Source organism: Gossypium hirsutum, chromosome A03, assembly GCF_007990345.1.
Source record: "Gossypium hirsutum isolate 1008001.06 chromosome A03, Gossypium_hirsutum_v2.1, whole genome shotgun sequence".
In the NCBI taxonomy this organism is placed as follows: domain Eukaryota; kingdom Viridiplantae; phylum Streptophyta; class Magnoliopsida; order Malvales; family Malvaceae; genus Gossypium; species Gossypium hirsutum.
In genome coordinates this window covers 71,090,055-71,097,099 of record NC_053426.1, presented here as the reverse complement: position 1 = coordinate 71,097,099, position 7,045 = coordinate 71,090,055, and the positions used below count along the sequence as shown (strand labels likewise).

At 36.2% G+C, this 7,045-nt stretch overlaps 1 pseudogene; it reads right to left on the bottom strand.

The window, feature by feature from the left end:
- Positions 1-3,326: 3,326 nt before the first annotated feature.
- LOC107915963 (uncharacterized) lies at positions 3,327-6,132 on the bottom strand (annotated as a pseudogene).
- Positions 6,133-7,045: the final 913 nt, after the last annotated feature.

Below are 7,045 nucleotides of genomic sequence, written 5' to 3'. Positions count from 1 at the left end.
CTACTGTGTTGTCCACTAAAGTGTTGATATAAGGCAATGGGAAATTATCTTTCAGGACAGCTTTTTTCAAATCCCTGTACTCTACGCACATTAGTACTTTTTCATCTTTTTTAGGGACGGGGACGATATTGGCTACCCATTTTGAGTATTTAACCACTTGTAAGAAACTAGCATTGAATTGTTTCTTGACCTCCTCTTTTATTTTTACCAAAACGTTAGGCCTCATCCTTCGGAGCTTCTATTGAACTGGCTTACACTCTTTCTTTATGGAGAGCTAGTGTATCACGATATCAGTACTTAACCTGGGCATATCTTGATATGACCATGCAAAGACATCCTTGAATTCTTGGACTAACTCAATGAGGTCTCACTTTGTCGCTGCAGTAACCCAAGCTCCAATCTTTACCTCATTATTCTCTCATAAGCTCACAATTTCCACTGACTCTTTGTAAGGCAAAATTTGTTTCTTATCTTGTTCTACCATCCTCAACAAATCAGGAGATAGGTTACAATCTCGATCATCTTCAAAATCATAAGAATCCTCCATACACATATTTTGCTCAAAAGGAGACTCTAAGCCAATAGCAGCGTCGCTCATATCATTGATATCTGGAGACCTATTATAGTGATGAAGGAAAATCCAAAGAATAAAAGAATCTAAGAATAATTATCTGTATGGTATGATTATGAATGAAATGGAAAGAATAAAAGAATATTTTCTCAAGATGATACGTAAAGATGCATTTTATTGAAATAAAAATGTTGGACATAAGCATATTTCACAAAAGGATTCTTATGGCTTCTAGGCTTAGAGCAATAAGCGTGTTTTGAACATTACTCTAAATTAGCTCTAAAAACTACAAGAATCTCTTCTACAGTCCAATTGTCCAAAACACTTCCAAGTGCATAGGGGCAGATGCTTGATAAATTTTTCTCCCCCAATTCCTTCTTCGGATATGGTGTTAGTTTTTAGATTTCCCAACATTTCTTTTGTAACTTCTTTTCTTGACATATTCCGTTTAGGGTGAATAGTTTCTCCTGACACGAAAGTTCTGGATATATAGGGAAAGGTCATCAGTTCCCACTTGACCTCTTCCCCACTCAGTCGCGCTCTTCTCCTTTCTTGTTTTTTCTCTAGCTCTTTTCTTTTGCCTTGCATATGGCTTGTATCCTAAGCCAAAATGGTCTTGTTTGTCTATTAGCGTCGATGCTTCGACTTTCTTCTAGAGGTAATTTTTGAGTTCTCTTTCTGGAAAGGCTGTTTTCCCAACCGTCAATTGTAGGCCCATCCTTGTAGTTTTGGAGATTTTGGGCATCGGGATCTTGTTCCCTTAGAAAATGAAGGTTGCATTCACAAATTCCAATAATTTAAAGGAACATTCTATCGCTTCATCATCTACTTCTATGTATGGGGCGTCACTGGTTACGGATGCAATAATGTCTTTTTCCGTGTTTATCGTTACCAATAGACCTTCAATTACCAACTTTAGCTCTTAGTGCAGTGATGACGGTACTACCCCAGCCGAGTGAATCCAAGGCTTCCCCAACAAGCAATTATAAGAAGGCTTGATGTCCATCACCAAGAAATCTATTTCATACGTGCTTGGACCAATCAAAAGGGTATCCCAATCCTTTCCATCACCCTTCTTTTGGTACCATCGAATGCTCTCACTATGCTTTGACACGTCTTCATATGAGAGCTATCCACAGGCAACCTATTTAGTACGGATAGGGGTAAGACATTTAGTGAAAATCCATTATCAATTAACACCTCTAGTAATGTATATCCTTTGCAGCGGGTGGTGATGTGCAGAGCCTTTGTAGATTTCATGCCCCCTGGCAGTATTTCGTCATCATTAAAAAAGATAAAATTGTCGGCACTTATATTGTTAACTAGGAGGTCCAGCTTGTTTACAGAGATATCATTAGTGACATAAGTTTTATTTAGCACTTTTATCAATGCACTACGATGTGTCTCCAAACTTAAAAGTAAAGCTAGCACTGATATGCAAGCTGGTTGTTTGTGTAGCTGTTCTACAACATTATACTCGTTATGCTTTAAGAATTTCAAGAATTCTTTATCCTCTTTCTCAGTTACCGGTTTATAAACGGGTGATTCAAGTCATGGTCATTTTTTTTCTTTTATTCGACCACTAAGGCTTTTCTTTTTACAGGCTCAACTTCTACATTTGATGGATCATAGCGCCTTCCACTTCGCGTGTAGAAACCCACATCCTGGCCTTATTCTGAAGCACTAATTGGGTTCTCTTCTCCCGGGATCGTCACGATGCAGCCATAATTCCAGGGAACCCTCTTGTTGTCCTTGTAGGGAAAGACTACAGGCTTCTGGATTATGACCCTTAGGGCACGTTTGGTTCGCTGTATTGGATTAGAGGTGTAATGGATTAGAGGTGTATTGGAATAGAGGTGTAATAGCAAATCAACTGTTTGGTTGAATGTAATGGAATAGAGGCGTAATAGTAATCTTGTGTTTGGTTGAATGGAATAGAGGTGTAATAGCATAATGGAAAAAACTAAAATGACTAGAATACCCTTAGCATAAATTTGTTTTGGTAAATGATTATTGTTATTGTTATTTAAATTTTAATAAGATTATTAATATCAATAATAAATAATTTAATCATATTTAAACATAATTATTATTAAATATATTATAATTAAAATATATAATTTAATAAAATTCTTAATAATCAATATTCTTATATGAATTTACTCAAATCATAATATATGATACTATAAAATATAAATTAACATAATTATTATTAAATATATTATAATTAAAATATATAATTTAATAAAATTCTTAATAATCAATATCCTTATATGAATTTACTCAAATCATAATATATGATATTATAATTTACTCAAATTCTTATATGAATTTAATAAAAGATCATTTGAAATAATTAATATTAAAATTAACATGTAACTGCTTGTTACTCATTCTTTGTTTCTTATTCTTTTTGTTTTGATCATGTATCAATCATTTAAACCAAATGCTTGGTTGTATTGGACAGTGTTTTATTACTTTATAAATGCATGATTTTATATACACAAATACATATGTATAGGAAAATTATCTGAATGAATGGTTAATATTTATTATCAGCAAAACTTAGTATATACACACATAAATTAAGGCAAGATAATTAACTCGATATCTAGCTTGAGCAGCTCGAGTTTGTCTAAACAATACATCAAAACTTTTTATTTTGAAGCTTATAAACTTAAACAGCTTAAGTGTCTTATTTTTCATTATGCTATAAAGGGAATATAAATAAATACCAGAATTTTGATACAAAAAATTGCAGCAAGCAAAGCAATATCCTGCTATTAAACTCACTATAAAATATGTAATATAGCAAACAAAGATCTCTCAACTGATCTTTAATCTTTTTAATCATTTGTAAATAAAAGAAAAAATTACAAAAAAGAACAACCTGCAGAATGTTTGATGACAAAAACTAACAAAAATCCATGATTCAATATCAAATTCAAGATGCATTCTCCTTTTTCAGCTTAGCAAGTTCTTGCTTGATGACTCCAGACCTCTGCAAAACCGTATTACAGCTCGTCAAGCTTCGATTGAAGTTTTGAGGAAGTGCTTTCAAGAAAAGAACTCTGGTATAAAACGGGTAGACACAATAGGGGGTGTATCGGAAACTGACCTTGATCTTAGCCAACATAAGCTTGAACCTATCAAAGTCGTTGAGAGATGCTCTTCTCTTCTGGACAATCAACTTTCTACCCCACGAGCTACTTTCCCATTTGTTCTTAACATCTGTAAGTTAACATAAGAGTGATAAGAAAGAAAACATATCTTCAAGAAACAACATTACAAATGCTGATGAAAGCTGTCGTCGTCCTTACCAGCCTTCTCCATAGCTTCGATCAACCCATTTGTTCTTGGGAACACGTGGAATGTCAATTGTGATATCTGTCAATGTAAGCCTCTTGAAGTTTATTTGGCCTCTTACCATATCCGGGGCATCAACAAGTGCCTGCCACATTAAAAATAGTCACTTCTTACACGCACATCTCCAAATAACACCTATAGGACTTCAACTAGACTAGTTGGCTGATAAAGGAACATTGATAATTGAGCAGACCATAATCCAAAGACTAAAACCAGCAAGATGGGTTAGTAGAAAAATTATGCAGCCAAAATCTAATGGTCACATTAAAGACATGTTTAAACCCTTCATATGACATGTGATAAAGGAAAGGGCTTTCTTACATGACCACAGGTAAGTTTGCAGGCAATTGCATGACTTGCTTCATGCAAGAATACTGTAATGAGCTTAAAAGGCAGCAACAGCACTGTTCTCCATATCTACAACAATCAGGGGGAAACATTAGGTCAATCCATTTAAGCAAACAGAGGCAACCAGTTCAAATTCTAAAGAATGCTGTATCTTTTAACAGAAATTCAACTGCAGTGAATCCCCCTAGAAAACTCCTAAAACTTTGGCATCCTCATCCTTATGAACAACTTATGAAAATTGTTGTAAATGCCATAGCATTTATGAGTTCCTTATGAACAGATTTACAACAAGTATTACAAAAGTAAATCACAAATACTCCAAGAAAAGAACCCAATTTCCTTCAACGTGCAAACCAAGAAACTATTTAAACTGAATCTATTTCGTAATTCAAATTACCATCAATTTTCTTGGAAGTAAGTGAATGCAAATGCATGCAGGAGATAATATCAATGGAGAAGCAGATCGAAGAAACATTCTAAAACAGAGGATTAATTTGCTTCCCTCGATTGAACTCCCTCAAATTGAAAGATCTTCAGAAACTCATTGGATTTTTCCATGAAGATTATACTGTTGACTTCTCAGCCTTAAAGATTCTTGAGATAGAAAACAGTCCAGACTTGAAGGCATTCATCCATAAATCTATCGACAAATATAACCCTACTGGTGGAGTTTTGTTCAACGAAAAGGTACTATTTTTAACGCAGTGAATTGTACCTTATTTCCATTTCTCTTGTTATAATTAACTCTTCTAATCATTTCTTCCACAGACATGAATACTGACATCAACTATATTACTTCTATTAAATTCACCATCTCTAAACAACATAAATTCAAGGATTAACTAAACATAACAATAAAAAGGATTCAAAACCCCAAAAAGAACAAATCTTGCAGAGACCCAAAATTAAAAAAAAATGAAACATGATTACATATGGCTTGTAAATTGAAGGTTTAGTTAACCTGTAATGAATATGGATTTCCTTTGAAATAGATTGAAGCCTTGAGTGGAGCCTGGAAAGAAGCAGAAATGGCGATAACTAGGCGCAGGCAAGGCAACCAAGAAGAGGAATAAATTAGGAGGAATGGAAAGCTTAAAAACCCAAAACACTAACCTGTAAATGACCAACTCCGGGCACAGTGCGATGAAGAAGAAGCTGTAATCAGAAAAGGGGAAACTGATTACATGCAGAATCAGCAGAGTGAAACAAATCTGGAGGGGATTAACTTGCCAACAACGAATTCGGCAGAGGCTAGAAGGAACAGAAGAGAAACGGGGAAGCAGATGGGAGGGTATAACAGGGATGGTAAACCTATGCGGAGCCTAATCTGAGCAAATGGGGTGTATTAGAAATCGGTGGATTTCACCGATTAAGTTAGTCGCGTATTACAGCCGTAATAGAAAAACCACGAACCAAACAACGGCATAGAGGCGTCTTAAGTAGGCCCCACCGATTAGGGGTGTATTGGCTATGCCAATACACCCAACCAAACATGTTGTTAGTGCAATTTGTACTCTGGCTTCATTGCTTCTTGGTCGTGAAATAATAGCCACTAGGTGGTTGACCTTATAGGCCTTCTCCATTGATCTTTCCTCTAAGGCACATATATCTCCTTCTTCTAAGCCCTTGGCATATTCAAAGAATTCTAGCTCTTTATTATCCATCAGATTTTGCACTAGGGCCCTGAATTCAATGCATTCTTGGATGTCATGACCCTCTTTAACGTGGAACTCACAGTAGTTCCCCATCCCTTTAGGTCTCTCCTCTGAATCTTGTTTAATTAATCCTCCCTCCACCATTTTCTTCCAAACCCATCTCAGTGAGGTTTTTACTTCCGCTACATCCATCTTGGTTCTCTTCCCTCAAATCTCAATTATTGCGTTTACCCCTTTATCAAAATGACTGAGTAACAGATTTCCTACCACATTAGGTCCTGACGGATCATCGAACTTCACAATGCCCATCTTGATGAAGCTTTCAATCAATTTTTTAACAACATTGTAGTTCTCTATTGAGTGTCCCGAGATTCTCGTGTGGTGTTCGCATTGAGCATTCGCGTCGTACCATTTAGGGAATGGAGGTTGCATAGGTTTCAGGTAGAAGGGGGATACTACATGTGCATTAAACAGACTCTAATACAGCTCCCTATATGTCATTGAGATGGGTGCAAACTAGAGTCTTTCTATATTTGGCCTTGGGTTGGATTCTTACCTTGAGGGGTCCTGATGGCTAGTAGTTACTGTCCTCGGTGGGCCTACAGTGATTGGTTTTGAATAACCCTTGTTATATATACTTGCATTATTCACCTAATTTTCCTTCTTCCTCAAGGCTGATCTTTTGATGCTTTCCCCCGCGTCTATCTTACCACTTCTCACTGCGTTTTCAATCATTTCACCGGACTTACTATATTTGAGAAGCTCTTAGAGGCGCTTCCCAACATATGGTTCATGAATGGGGCTTTTAAAGTGTTGATGAAAAGCATTGTGGTTTTTTTCTTTAGAAGGGGTGGCTGGACTTGCGTTTCCACCTCTCTCTATCTTCGGGAATATTACCTGAAGCTCTCACTTTACTTCTTCTCTATATTGTGCAACGTGATTCTGTCGAGTGTCATGTCTGTCACAAGACTATATTGCTTCATAAAAGCTTGTGCCAAGTCTCTCCATGAATTGATTTTGGCACGGCTCAGTTGATTGTACCATTTAGTTGTTGACCCGATTAGACTGTCCTAAAAGCAGTGGATTAATAGTTGATCATTATTGA